The 16,100-nt window shown below is 37.0% G+C and overlaps 1 pseudogene; it reads left to right on the forward strand.

Annotated features, from left to right (window-relative positions):
• Nucleotides 1-619: 619 nt before the first annotated feature.
• Nucleotides 620-16,100, forward strand: part of LOC135215662 (ras-related protein Rab-35-like) — a 113,955-nt pseudogene continuing 98,474 nt past the window's right edge.

Genomic DNA, 16,100 nt, shown 5'->3' on the forward strand with positions numbered 1-16,100 from the left:
AATGAAATCCTGAGATATTAAATGGAAGACTCGTGCGACTTGCGATTTTTTCCTGGTTCATTTTAATCGTAAGAACTCTTTTACCGCGATTTTGCTTATGGCCGAGTGAGGTGAGCATAGATGATTATGATTCATGATTAGGTAATAAATACATCTTTATCTTTTGTGTTTTGTTGCAGTGATAAGTTAACTTAAAATCTCATTTTTTTTAATGAGCGATGGTATAACAATATTTTTCTCAAAAATAAAATTATAAATTTTTTGGCAATGTCAGATTCACTGATGCCTCCTACCCAGTATAATATTGGAAGTTAAGTTCGGAGTCGGTTGAAAAATAAACTATTTTGAAGTAATAACAATATATTTTGAAAACCAAATAGCAGTAAATTATTTATCTACATATTATAAATTATAGATATAATATAATTTATTTTATACATCTGGCAGATGTTATTGCCATAAGTTACAATAACAATAGCAAAACGATGCGAAGTCATTGGTGGTGCATTCGAACAGTTGATGTCGTGAACTCGCGAGACAAACATATCAAAGCAGTGTTCTAAAAGTATTGTAATTTAATAATCTGAATTGTACATTAACCTTGTGCCCTCCCTCGTATTCCGTTTAATAGTTTCATGAATTATTAACGCGCAAGGTAACGACCTAAAAACGCCTCGAGTGACCGTAGCAAAGAACTGATATCAGCATTTAAACTTCCATCTCTCAGTTCCATGATTCATCCCGACGAGAAAATAATAACAAGTGATCACTAGGGCGTTTTATGTGGTGTCATTTTATATCATGGCGAGGGAATACGACCATCTCTTCAAATTGCTGATAATAGGTGACTCGGGTAAGTCTTCTCGGAAGAAGGAAAGGCGGAGCGAATGAATTCTCGAATCAGACCTACCTATAAGGCGAGGGTGTGGGCCGAGATGCAACTTGTGTGGGGTTGTTGTAGCCTAAACTCGCCCCAATGTTTACGTTGGGATTAAACGTAGCCGACGATACACTACTATAGTCTGCCGTAGCCTATTCAGCTTAATTCATCCTTTCATTGTTTTCTAGGCATTCTATTAGGCTACGTACGCTTAACCTGTTGGAATCCCTGGAACATTGCCTCCTAGTATCTCTATCTAAGGCCTTGGACGTAGGGTAAAACATCAAAGCAGGCCACGCAGGCCAGCTACCATCAGTGCAAGCCACCCTCCGAAAAAGTACATTATAACGCGTCCTGACACCCGAGATGGGCATCAGTCGCGACTTGTTGTTGGTGAGAAACGGAGCTAAAGACCTCCTTACTCTCCTTTCGAAGTAAGTATTTTCCCCAAAGTTAGAAATTAAGGCCAAATTTTAAGATTTAAACAGATTTAAACAGAGGGTACTGAAAATGGCGCCCACGGCAGTGGAATCTCACCAAAACGCTTTAGAAATTTTTACTTACAACTAAAAATGTTTCGAAGATTGACGCCATCTCGATGTTTACGGAGTAGCTTGTGTCAATAAACTAACCATTTCCTGGTGATAAATCCGCACACCACTTGTACCCACAGACGCTGGAGCACTTTTATCACAACAATCGAAACACTATTTCTCATCAACAACAAGCCAGGCCGTAAACAGCTGTTTGGGGTAGAAGATGACGAGAAGCGTGCTCGGTTTGGGAATAAATTTTTAAATAAGTAGTAAAACATCAATATTTACATATTTATGATGATTAATTTGAAAATATTCGTTATTGAAAAAGTACTCGCCTCTGACTCAAATTTAAGTAATTATTTTTCTGAATTAGAACGTTCTTTCAAGTTCTGTATTATGACGTCACGACATCTTGACTTTCGTACCTATTGTAAATAATTGCTATACTCAACTGTCATTGCAGAACAGTTTACCAGTTATTCGTGCAGATTGTTATCAGCTATACATGTAATTGTTTATAATCGTAATGCGCATATATATCTTTATTTATTTACTTTTTGGAGGATATGAAGATGTTTTACTGCTGGATTATCGCCGTAGTGTGACGCATCGTTTCGGTCCATGGGCCTCTGTCTGTTTTCGCACCATAAGAAATTATGGGGCCGAATTTGCAATGACCAGAAAGTCGTTAAAAGAGGAAAAGTTAGCATTGAGGGGCATATGTTTTTGACTGAGAAAAATACAATTTATTCAATAGCTAGCTTGTAAAAAACTACTTGTTATAAAAACTTGATTGACAAACTAAGCAGCATGTCTACTATGGGTTTTCAGAGACAGTGCAAGCACGTTTTTGGGCAATACCTATTTCTGTAACGAACACTCGTAACAGAACGAGATTTTGCTATAGTGCATTACACCCAGTGCCGTAATTTTTTATAAGGGTAATCGTGAATCACTAATCGTAAAGAATAACGACACTTGTCCTTGTACCAAGAGACAAAAACTCCATTATGCAGAAATGGATACGAACACGCGTATAAAGCTCCACCTACCCTCTCCCCCGCCACCACCCCCCCCCCTCCACCGCCATCCCTTTTCTTTCTTCTTCCTCCGCCTTCCTTTCTCTCTCTCTCTGTTGCCATTCGGTATGTGTTGACCCCTCCAAACTGGGTATAAGACTACACACAAAACGTTGAAATTGGTGAAATTAAGAGGCTATGTATTGGAAGTATATATACATAAATATTAAAGCAATTTTATCATTATTGCATTACTATGACAACTAGAATTCATGGAACAGTTTATAATAATGGAACGGCGTATGTGTTAAGCCTCCACTAATGTGGCAACGATGATTTTGCCATTCTTAGCATGCAAACATTAAAGCATGCAAACATTAAAGGTTACATTTATTTCTGGCATAACGATTATTTAAGAAATTCAAAATACTAATAAAGACTGAAATCAATGAAAAGTGCTAGCAAAAACAAAAAAGCAAAAAAAAAAAAAACGTAGTCGTTTCCTCTATGCACTTTTCGTCTTATTCGTTCCTCTATGGTTTTCGCAGCCAGATGTACGAAAACGTTAGAAACATTTGATTTTTTTATCTACGTTAGAAATATCTGTAATTTTTCGGGGTAATTTGGTTGCTAAAAAGGGATAATATCATGAATTTAAATCAAAATTTTTAATAACAATGTAAATTTAAACTAAATAACGAGTAAAGTAAACAGTTAGGGAATAAAACTTTGCAGTTTCGTCGTCTGTCGTCGTCTGTCGTCGTCTGCTGTTTGTAATTGTGTTTATGGCGCGCGCGCTTAGAAAAACCAGGAACAGCAACCTGGGTTTAAAGTGCAATGTGGAGTGAACTGAGACCAAAATGTGTATAATAACAATCAAATAAGCACTGTGGAGTTTCAGTTGTGATGGCAGTAAGGATAAAAAACCGCCGATTACAAGGTAAGAATGAATTCAGTTCCAACCATAACCCCGGGAATAACAAGTTTCATACTTTCACTAATATAGGCAACAAAATGTTGTTTTATTGTGCTGATTACAACTGCAATCTTGAGTAAGATCAATAAACGTTACATACATACGCTAACATTGTTCAAATGAGTGCTGGGAATGGCTGGGGAAAGATGGGTGTCCGTCACTGATGAGAAACCGTCCATGAAAAACGTAGCCGCCATATTGGATTTCAAAACTGCCTTGAAAACATATTTTACGAAGAGCTCACATGCTTATTTTAGTTCGTATGGGGCTTTCATATATCACAATATGTTGACGAAACTTCAGTCTTTTAAATGGTATGCTTAGAGTTGCAATTGTATTCATGTTTCACCAATTAAATATCAAGTGAATAAGACCCGTCCACCGTGATGAGGGTTGGCCTGAACTGATGTTTCCCCCTATATCTTAAAGGTCGCCTTCAATCTTTGAAGATACGACTGCAAGGCTGTGACAACGAAACTCAACTGATGTTAGTTAATCAGCTTAAAAGAAGTAGCTTAGCAATATTAACCAAGTCTTTTGAGGTAAAAGAGATCAGTTCTTGTGAATAATCCTAGCCAAGGTTTACCTTCTTTAACTGGAGGTCTAGGCTCATTGTACAATTACAGCATTGGTAGAGGCTTGCCTTTGTTCAAATAATTTTTTTTCCTGGTAAATTCTTACAACAGTTACAATTCCATTTCTCTAAAGTAATTAGCCTAGGGTAAAAACTGCATGGTACAGGGGTGGACCATGTATGATCAACGTGTACAACCCCAAAAAAAGTACATTATAACGCGTCCTGACACTGGAGATGGGCATCTTGTTGGTGAGAAACGGAGCTAAAGACCTTTACTCTCCTTTCGAAGTAAGTATTTTCTCCAAAGTTAGAAATTAAGGCACCAAATTTTAAGATTAAGGGGGAAACATCACAACATGCCAACCCTCATCACGGTAGATTACGGGTCTTATTCACTCGATATTTAATTGGTGAAACATGAATACAATTGCAACTCTAAGCAATGACCATTTAATTTTAAAAGACTGAAGTTTCGTCAACATATTGTGATATATGAAAGCCCCATACGAACTAAAATAAGCATGTGAGCTCTTCGTAAAATATGTTTTCAAGGCAGTTTTGAAATCCAATATGGCGGCTACGTTTTTCATGGACGGTTCTCATCAGTGACGGCCACCATCTTTCCCCAGCCTTCCCAGCACTCATTTGAACAATGTTAGCGTATGTATGGGTAGATCATCACAGCAGGCCACGCAGGCCAGCTACCATCAATGCAAGCCACCCTCCGAAAAAGTACATTATAACGCATCCTGACACCCGAGATGGGCATCAGTCGCGACTTGTTGTTGGTGAGAAACGGAGCTAAAGACCTCTACTATCCTTTCGAGTAGTATTTTCCCCAAAGTTAGAAATTAAGGCCAAATTTTAAGATTTTAAACAGATTTAACAGAGGGTACTGAAAACGGTCTCAAACGTAGTGGAAACCTCCACCAAAACGCGTTCACATTTTTTTACTTACAACTCGAGGTATTTAGAAGATTGACGCCATCTCGATGTTTACGGAGTAGCTTGTGTCAATAAACTAACCATTTCCTGTGATAAATCCGCACACACTTGTACCCACAGACGCTGGAGCACTTTTTATCACAACAATCGAAACACGATTTCTCATCAACAACAAGCCAGGCGTAAACAGCTGTTGGGGTAGAAGATGACGAGAAGCGTGCTCTTGGCTAATTTTTAAATAAGTAGTAAAACATCAATATTTTACATATTTATGATGATTAATTTGAAAATATTCGTTATTGAAAAAGTAACTCGACTCTGACTCAAATTTAAGTAATTATTTTTCTGAATTAGAACGTTCTTTCAAGTTCTGTATTATGACGTCACGACATCTTGACTTTCGTACCTATTGTAAATAATTGCTATACTCAACTGTCATTGCAGAACAGTTTACCAGTTATTCGTGCAGATTGTTATCAGCTATACATGTATTGTTATAATCGTAATGCGCATATATATCTTTTTATTAGTTTACTTTTTGGATATATGAAGATGTTTTACTGCTGGATTATCGCCGTAGTGTGACGCAATCGTTTTCGGTCCATGGGCCTCTGTCTGTTTTCGCACCATAAGAAATTATGGGGCCGAATTTGCAATGACCAGAAAGTCGTTAAAAGAGGAAAGTTAGCATTGAGGGGCATATGTTTTGACTGAGAAAAATACAAATTTATTCAATAGCTAGCTTGTAAAAAATACTTGGTTATAAAAACTTGATTGACAACTAAGCAGCATGTCTACTATGGTTTGTTTCAGAGACATGCAAGCACGTTTTTTGGGCAATACCTATTTCTGTAACGAACACTCGTAACAGAGCGAGATTTTTCTTTAGTGCATTACCCCCAGTGCCGTAATTTTATAAAGGGTATCGTGAATCACTAATCGTAAAGAATAACTACACTTGTCCTTGTACTAATAGACCAAAACTCCATTATCCCAGAAATGGATAGGAAACACACCAGTAAACAGCTCCACCCTACCCTCTACCCCACCTCCACCGCCACCCCTGTCCTTCCTTCCTTCCTTCACCTTCCCTTCTCTCTCTCTGAAAGTTGTTGCAGTTTAAACTTATTTTCTATGATTTTTCCATCTATCTATCTAATAATAGTAGTTTACATTGGTGGATATATCTAACGATTCACGCGGTTGTTACCTGCCCATGACCGATATTATTTTATACACTGATCCACTCAACTCTCTCTCTCTCTCTCTCTCTCTATCTCCTCTCTCTCTCTCTCTCTCTCTGTTTTCTTTTATCGTAATTCGAAAAATGAACAAGAAAATATATTTCATACTTGTATAGCATTAATTAAAACTTTCAAGTTTTTAATTCAGTCGTAATGATGAATGTAGGTGCATCTACTAGTGCTCGCAAAATAGTTAAGCAGGACATAGGTATGTAAAATTTAAATCTTTAAAAATGAGAGAGAGAGAGAGAGAGAGAGGGAGAGATAGAGAGAGAGAGATAGAGAGAGAGCGAGAGAGAGAGAGAGGACGGAATAGGAAGGGACATTAAAATACCTGGAAATGAAAATCCCTATAATCCAATAATTATAGCCTCAGGGTTTGTCTCGAAAACCATTCAAAGGTCTGTCACACAAGTGTAAAGTTTGTTTTGAAAATTTGGCACACATGTCTCCTCATAGCGTATTAGTGTTGCTGATGAATGAGGTTTGTGTTGTTTATTGTTAATTATTAACCTCCTATATACCCTACATGGTTGGGGGACCCTTTGTGAATGCTGGTTTTGTGTTGGGTAAATATTTTGGAGAGAGGTTGGGAAGGAATCCGTGCGTGCGCTAATTTTCATCACGAAGACATGTTTAACAATAATAGCCACTTGATTTAGTTTCATTTTTATGACAATTTGTGTGGTTTATGTATGCTCTAATTTTAGTTTAAAAATATTAAAAAAATTTCATGCACAACAGTTTATATTGCAGGTAATAAATATTATATTAGTTAGTAATAACGAACATGGGTACATCACGTAGGGCAAAGGGATGGGCCCACTTGCCCCTCACCCGGATATCGTCATTTCAGCGAGTGAAAATATGGCTCAGGTTTACTATGTCAACTGAACGACTTAAGGAGGTTACAGATTCTTTAGTAACGAACATTGACCCTCCAAACTGGGTATAAGACTATAAACAAAACGTTGAAATTGGTGAAATTAGGCTATGTATTGGAAGTATATAACATAAATATTAAAGCAATTTTATCATTATTGCATTACTATGACAACTAGAATTCATGGAAAAAACAGTTTATAATAATGGAACGGCGTATGTGTGAAGCCTCCACTAATTGTGGCACGATGATTTTGCCATTCTTAGCATGCAAACATTAAAGCATGCAAACATTAAAGGTTACATTTATTTTCTGCATACCGTTATTTAAGAAATTCAAAATACTATAAAGACTGAAATCAACGAAAAGTGCTAGCAAAAACAAAAAAGCAAAAAAAAAAAAAAAAAAACGTAGTCGTTCCTCTATGCACTTTTCCGTATTCGTTCCTCTATGGTTTTCCGGCAGCCAGATGTACGAAAACGTTAGAAACATTTGATTTTATCTACGTTAGAAATATCTGTAATTTTTCTCGGGGTAATTTGGTTGCAATAAAGGGATAATATACATGAATTAAATCAAAATTTTTAAATAACAATGTAAATTTAACTAAATAACGAGTAAAGTAAACAGTTTAGGGAATAAAACTTTGCAGTTTCGTCGTCTGTCGTCGTCTGCTGTTTGTAATTGTGTTTATGGCGCGCGCGCTTAGAAACCAGGAACAGCAACGGGTTTAAAGTGCAATGTGGAGTGAACTGAGACCAAAATGTGTATAATAACAATCAAATAAGCACTGTGGAGTTTCAGTTGTGATGGCAGTAAGGATAAAAAAAAACCGCCGATTACAAGGTAAGAATGAATTCAGTTCCAACCATATACGGGAATAACAAGTTTCATACTTTCACTAATATAGGCAACAAAATGTTGTTTTATTGTGCTGATTACAACTGCAATCTTGAGTAAGATCAATAAACGTTACATACATACGCTAACATTGTTCAAATGAGTGCTGGGAAGGCTGGGGAAAGATGGTGTCCGTCACTGATGAGAACCGTCCATGAAAAACGTAGCCGCCATATTGGATTTCAAAACTGCCTTGAAAACATATTTTACGAAGAGCTCACATGCTTATTTTAGTTCGTATGGGGCTTTCATATATCACAATATGTTGACGAAACTTCAGTCTTTTAAATGGTATGCTTAGAGTTGCAATTGTATTCATGTTTCACCAATTAAATAAATATCGAGTGAATAAGACCCGTCTACCGTGATGATTGGTGGCCTGTACTGATGTTTCCCCCTATGTAACGTTTATTGATCTTACTCAAGATTGCAGTTGTAATCAGCACAATAAAACAACATTTTGTTGCCTATATTAGTGAAAGTATGAAACTTGTTATTCCCGGGGTTATGGTTTGAACTGAATTCTTTCTTACCTTGTAATCGGCGGTTTTGTTTTTATCCTTACTGCCATCACAACTGAAACTCCCACAGTGCTTATTTGATTGTTATTATACACATTTTGGTCTCAGTTCACTCCACATTGCCACTTTAAAACCCGTTGCTGTTCCTGGTTTCTAAGCGTGCGCGCCATAAACACAATTACAAACAACAGACGACGAAACTGCAAAGTTTTATTCCCTAACTGTTTACTTTACTCGTTATTTTAGTTTTAAATTTACATTGTTATTTAAAAATTTTGATTTAATTCATGTATATTATCCTTTTTTGCAACCAAATTACCCCGAAAAATTACAGATATTTCTAACGTAGATAAAATCAAATGTTTCTAACGTTTTCGTACATCTGGCTGCCGAAACCATAGAGGAACGAATACGGAAAAGGAAAAGCATAGAGGAACGACTACGTTTTTTTTTTTTTTTTGCTTTTTTGTTTTTGCTAGCAACCTTTTCATTGATTCAGTCTATTAGTATTTGAAGTTCCTTTCTTAAAATAATCGTATGCCAGAAATAAATGTAACCTTTAATGTTTGCATGCTTTAATGTTTGCATGCTAAGAATGGCAAAATCATCGTTGCCACATTAGTGGAGGCTTCACACATACGCCGCTTCCATTATTATAAACTGTTTCCATGATTCTAGTTGTCATAGTAATGCAATAATGATAAAATTGCTTTAATATTTATGTATATATACTTCCAATACATAGCCTAATTTCACCAATTCAACGTTTTTGTTTATAGTCTTATACCCAGTTTGGAGGGTCAATGTTCGTTACTAAAGAATCTGTACCTCCATTAAGTCGTTCAGTTACATAGTAAACCTGAGCCATATTTTTCACTCGCTGAAATGACGATATCCGGGTGAGGGGCAAGTGGGCCCATCCCTTTGCCCTACGTGATGTACCCATGTTCGTTATTACTAACTAATATTAATATTTATTACCTGCAATATAAAACTGTTGTGCATGAAATTTTTTTTAATATTTTAAACTAAAATTAGAGCATACATAAACCACACAAATTGTCATAAAAATGAAACATAAATCAAGTGGCTATTATTGTTTAAACATGTCTTCGTGATGAAAATTAGCGCACGCACGGATTCCTTCCCAACCTCTCTCCAAAATATTTACCCAACACAAAACCAGCATTCACAAAGGGTCCCCAACCATGTAGGGTATATAGGAGGTTAATAATTACAATAAACAACACAACCTCATTCATCAGCAACACTATACGCTATGAGGAGACATGTGTGCCAAATTTTTCAAAACAACTTTACACTTGTGTGACAGACCTTTGAATGGTTTTCGAGACAAACCCTGAGGCTATAATTATTGGATTATAGGGATTTTCATTTTCCAGGTATTTTAATGTCCCTTCCTATTCCGTCCTCTCTCTCTCTCTCTCTCTCTCTCCTCTCTCTCTCTCTCTCTCTCTCTCTCTCTCATTTTTTAAATTTTACATACCTATGTCCTGCTTAACTATTTTGCGAGCACTAGTAGATGCACCTACATTCATCATTTACGACTGATTAAAACTTGAAAGTATTTAATTAATGCTATACAAGTATGAAATATATTTTCTTGTTCATTTTTCGAATTACGATAAAAGAAACAGAGAGAGAGAGAGAGAGAGAGAGAGAGAGAGAGAGAGAGAGAAGAGAGAGAGAGAGAGAGAGAGAGAGAGAGTTGAGTGGGATCAGTGTATAAATATATCGTCAATGGCAGGTAACAACCGAGTAATCGTAGATATATCCACCAATGTAAACCTACTATTATTAGATAGATAGATGGAAAAAATCATAGAAAATAAGTTTAAACTGCAACAACTTTCAGAGAGAGAAGGGAAGGTGAAGGAAGGAAGGAGAAGGACAGGGGTGGCGGTGGAGGTGGGGGGAGAGGTAGGTGGAGCTGTTTACTGGTGTGTTCCTATCCATTTCTGGATAATGAGTTTTGGTCTATTAGTACAAGGACAAGTGTAGTTATTCTTTACGATTAGTGATTCACGATACCCTTATAATTACGGCACTGGGGTAATGCACTAAAGAAAAATCTCGTTCTGTTACGAGTGTTCGTTACAGAAATAGGTATTGCCCAAAAACGTGCTTGCACTGTCTCTGAAACCCATAGTAGACATGCTGCTTAGTTGTCAATCAAGTTTTTATAACAAGTATTTTTTACAAGCTAGCTATTGAATAAATTTTTTCTCAGTCAAAACATATGCCCCTCAATGCTAACTTTCCTCTTTTAACGACTTTCTGGTCATTGCAAATTCGGCCCCATAATTTCTTATGGTGGCGAAAACAGACAGAGGCCCATGGACCGAAAACGATTGCGTCACACTACGGCGATAATCCAGCAGTAAAACATCTTCATATATCCAAAAAGTAATAATAAAGATATATAAGCGCATTACGATTATAACAATTACATGTATAGCTGATAACAATCTGCATGAATAACTGGTAAACTGTTCTGCAATGACAGTTGAGTATAGCAATTATTTACAATAGGTACGAAAGTCAAGATGTCGTGACGTCATAATACAGAACTTGAAAGAACGTTCTAATTCAGAAAAATAATTACTTAAATTTGAGTCGGAGTCGAGTTACTTTTTCAATAACGAATATTTTCAAATTATCTCATAAATATGTAAAATATTGATGTTTTACTACTTATTTAAAAATTAGCCAAGAGCACGCTTCTCGTCATCTTCTACCCAAACACGCTGTTTACGCCTGGCTTGTTGTTGATGAGAAATCGTGTTTTGATTGTTGTGATAAAAGTGCTTCCAGCGTCTGTGGGTACAAGTGGTGTGCGGATTTATCACAGGAAATGGTTAGTTTTATTGACACAAGCTACTCCGTAAACATCGAGATGGCTTCAATCTTCTAAATACCTCGAGTTGTAAGTAAAAATGTTTGAACGCGTTTTGGTGAGATTTGCACTACGTTTGAGACCGTTTTTCAGTACCCTCTGTTTAAATCTTAAAATTTGGCCTTAATTTCTAACTTTGGAGAAAATACTTACTTCGAAAGGAGAGTAGAGGTCTTTAGCTCCGTTTCTCACCAACAACAAGTCGCGACTGATGCCCATCTCGGGTGTCAGGACGCGTTATAATGTACTTTTTCGGAGGGTGGCTTGCATTGATGGTAGGTGGCCTGCTTGGCCTGCTGTGATGTTCTACCCTAAACAGAGGGTAGTGAAAGTGGTACAAGGCAGTCCAAATCTCACCAAAATGCGTTCAATATTTTTGCTTACAACTCGAAATATTTAGAAGATTGATGCCATCTCGATGTTTACGGAGTCGCTTGTGTCTAATAAACTCCCATTTCCTGTGATAATCCGCACACCACTTGCACCCACAGACGCTGGGGCACTTTCATTACAACAATCGGAACACGGTCCCTAACCGGCTTGTTTGTTAGTAAACAACTGTTTTGGTAGAAGACAACGACGAAGCGTGCACTTGGATAATTTTTTAAATAAATAGTAAAACATCAATATTTTACATATTTATGATGATTAATTTGAAAATATTCGTTATTGTAAAAGTAACTCGATTCTGACTCAAATTTAAGTAATTATTTTTTTGAATTAGAACGTTCGTTTATGTCCTGTATTATGATGTCACGACTTCTTGGCTTTCGTACCTATTGTAAATAATTGCTTTACTCAACTTTCTTGCAGAACAGTTTACCAGTTATTCATGCAGATTATCAGCTATTCATGTAATTGTTATAATTGTAATGCGCATATATATATTTTTATTATTTACTTTTTGGATATATGAAGATGTTTTACTGCCGTATTATCGCCGTAGTGTGACGCAATCGTTTTCGGTCCCTGGGCCTATGTTTTCGCACCATAAGAAATTATGGGGCCGAATTTGCAATGACCAGAAAGTCGTTAAAAGAGGAAAGTTAGCATTGAGGGGCATATGTTTTGATTGAGAAAAATACAAATTTATTCAATAGCTAGCTTGTAAAAAATACTTTATTACAAAAAACTTGATTGACAACTAAGCAGCATACCTACTATGGGTTTTAGCGACAGTGCTATAGTGCATTACACCCAGTGCCGTAATTTATAAGGGTATCGTGAATCACTAATCGTAAAGAATAACGACACTTGTATTTGTACCAAGAGACAAAAACTCCATTATGCAGAAATTGATACGAACACGCGTAAAAAGCTCCACCTACCCTCCCCCTCCCCCCCCCCTCCACCCGCCACCCCACCCATTTCCTTCTTTGTTCCTTCACCTTCCTTTCTCTCTCACTCTCTCTCTCGTTATGTGTTGACTCTCTCCACCAAACTGGGTATAAGACTACACACAAAACATTGAATTGGTTGATTAGGCTTATGTATTGGAAGTACATATATATACATAAATATTAAAGCAATTTTATCATTATTGCATTACTATGACAACTAGAATTCATGGAAACCGTTTATAATAATGAAACGGCGTATGTGTGAAGCCTGCACTAATGTGGCAACGATGATTTTGCCATTCTTAGCATGCAAACGTTAAAGGTTACATTTATTTCTGCCATACGGTTTTTAAAGAAATTCAAAATACTAATATAGACTGAAATCAATGAAAAGTGCTAGCAAAAACAAAAAAGCAAAAAAAAAAAATATATAATCCACCTATCCGTAGTCGTTCCTCTATGGTTTTCGGCAGCCAGATGTACGAAAACGTTAGAAATATTGGATTGTATCTACTTTAGAAATATCTGTAATTTTTCGGGGTAATTTGGTTGCAAAAAAGGGATAATATACATGAATTAAATTAAAAATTTTAATTAACAAAGTAAAGTTGAACTAAATAACGAGTAAAGTAAACAATTTAGGGAATAAAACTTTGCAGTTTCGTCGTCTGCTGCTCGTAACTGTGTTTGTGGCGCGCGCGCTTAAGAACCAGGAACAGCAACTTGTTTTAAAGTGCAATGTGGAGTGAATTGAGACCAAATGTGTATAAATACAATCAAATAAGCACTGTGGAGTTTCAGTTGTGACGGCAGTAAGGATAAAAACCACCGATTTCAAGGTAAAAATGAATTCACTTCAAACCATGACTCCGGGAATAAAAAGTTTCATACTTTCAGTAATATAGGCAACAAAATGTTGTTTTATTGTGCTGATTACAACTGCAATCTTGAGTAAGATCAATAAACGTTACATATATATGCTAACATTGTTCAAATGAGTGCTGGGAAGGCTGGGAAAGATGGTTGTCGTCATTGATTAGAACCTGTACATCCACACGGTAGCCGCCATATTGGATTTCAAAACTGCCTTGACAACATATTTTACAAGAGTCGAACATGCTTATTTTAGTTCGTATGGGCTTTCGTATATCACAGTATGTTGACAAAACTTCAATCTTTTGAAGGGTATGCTTGGAGTTGTAATTTTATTTCACCATTTAATTATCGAGTGAATAAGACCTGTCCACCGTGATAAGGGTTGGTAGTCGCTGGTGTTTCCCCCTATGTATTTTCATGTGTGTATTAGGGTAAACAACCACAGACGATCCATCGTCATCGCACTGGCCAGGCCTTATTCACTCGATATTTAGGGTAAACAGCCGCATGGACTGGCCAACACACCGACGGTCACGGCTTGACACCCTCCGAAAAAGTACTTATAACACGTCCTGACACCAGAGGTGGTCATCAGTCGCGAGTTGTTGTTGGTGAGAGATGCAGCTAAAGACCTCTACTCTCCTTTCGAAGCAAGTATTTTCTCCAAAGTTAGAAATTAAGGCCAAATTTAAAGCTTCAAACAGAGGGTAATGAAAAGGGTGGCCAACGCAGTGCAACCTTCACCAAAACGCTTTCTAAATTTTTACTTACGACTAAATAGAAGATTGACGCCATCTCGATGTTTGCGAAGTCGCTTGTGTCAACAAACTTCCCATTTCCTGTGATAATTCCGCACACCACTTGTACCCATAGACGCTGGGGCACTTTCATCACAGCAATTGGAAAACGGTCCCTGGCCAAAACGTTTTTAAGGAAACTACTATTTTGGTAGAAGACGACGACGAAGTGTGCACTAGATAATTATTTAAATAAATAGTAAAACATCAATATTTTACATATTTATGATGATTAATTTGAAAATATTCATTATTGAAAAAGTAACTCGATTCCTGACTCAAATTTAGTAATTATTTTTCGGAATTAGAAAATTTTGTTGAGTCCTGTATTATGACGTCACGACATCTTGACTTTCGTACCTATTGTAAATTAATTGCTATACTCAACTTTCTTGCAGAACAGTTTACCAGTTATTCATGCAGATTGTTATTAGCTATTCATGTAATTGTTATAATCATAATGCGCACTAACACTACTCCGACTTACAACCTGCTCGACATATGACCACTCGTACTTACAACCTTACTTCAGACAGTTGATCATTGAGTTACTTGGCACTGCGCCATCTCATGAGAACTCTCATCACTCAGGCAGCATCAGTTTGAGTTACCCTGCCCTATCTGCAGCATCATTTGGTATTAACTGTACTGTAGACTGAATTGCAAACCAATTTACGTAAGAATCGACTTCTGACATGCATGCAAGAACCTAACCCCATTGTAACTCAATGCCTGATTGTACGTAATATATACTATTACATAAATGATTAAAATGTATTAGTAGAAGTACATTATGGTAAAAAGATTGAAATAATGATTGTACATTACATTACAGTACTAAGTAGGCCCTTTTATATAGCAAAGGTTTGATAGTATACACTACCCAGTACGTATGTTGGCCACTTTCTAAGGTTCGACTTACAACCAGTGGGTCGGAACCAAACTTGGTTGTAAGTAGGATAGTACTTGTATATATGTTTTACTGCCGTAGTGTGACGCAATCGCTTTCGCTCCCTGGGCCTCTTGTCTGTTTTCGCACCATAAGAAATTAATGGGGCCGAATTTGCAATGACCAGAAAGTCGTTAAAAGAGGAAAGTTAGCATTGAGGAGCATATGTTTTGATTGAGAAAAATACAATTTGTTCATGAAACTTACCTGTCAGATATATATATAGCTGTATTCTCTGACGTCCGACAGAATTTCAAAACTCGCAGCACACGCAGTGGGCGGCCAGGTGGTAGTACCCATTCCCGCCGCTGGGAGGCGGATATCAGGAACCATTCCCATTTTCTATTCATATTTTTTCTGTTTCCGGTGCTGTAAACAAGTGTTTGCAGTACCTCCGCCTTTGGATTTTGGAACTTTGTAGTCACTTAAGTATTTGGATTGTCATTTGGTTTTGATTCTGGATTGGTGGCTAGGCACGCGCGATAGTGGACTGTTTTTTTATTTTGGATTGGTTTTTGATTGGACAAGATGTCTGGATCAAGTTCTGTGAGTTTCAGGGTGTGTTTTATGAGTGATTGTGAGGTGAGGCTACCGAAATCCTCGGTAGATCCCCACTCCGTATGTACAAGGTGTAGGGGGCATGTTTGCTTAATAGATTATCGATGTAAGGAGTGCGAAAGTTTGACCGATGATGGGTGGAAGAAATATGATGCCTATTTACGTAAATTGGATCGTGA

This window comes from Macrobrachium nipponense, chromosome 5 (genome assembly GCF_015104395.2).
Source record: "Macrobrachium nipponense isolate FS-2020 chromosome 5, ASM1510439v2, whole genome shotgun sequence".
Lineage (NCBI taxonomy): Eukaryota > Metazoa > Arthropoda > Malacostraca > Decapoda > Palaemonidae > Macrobrachium > Macrobrachium nipponense.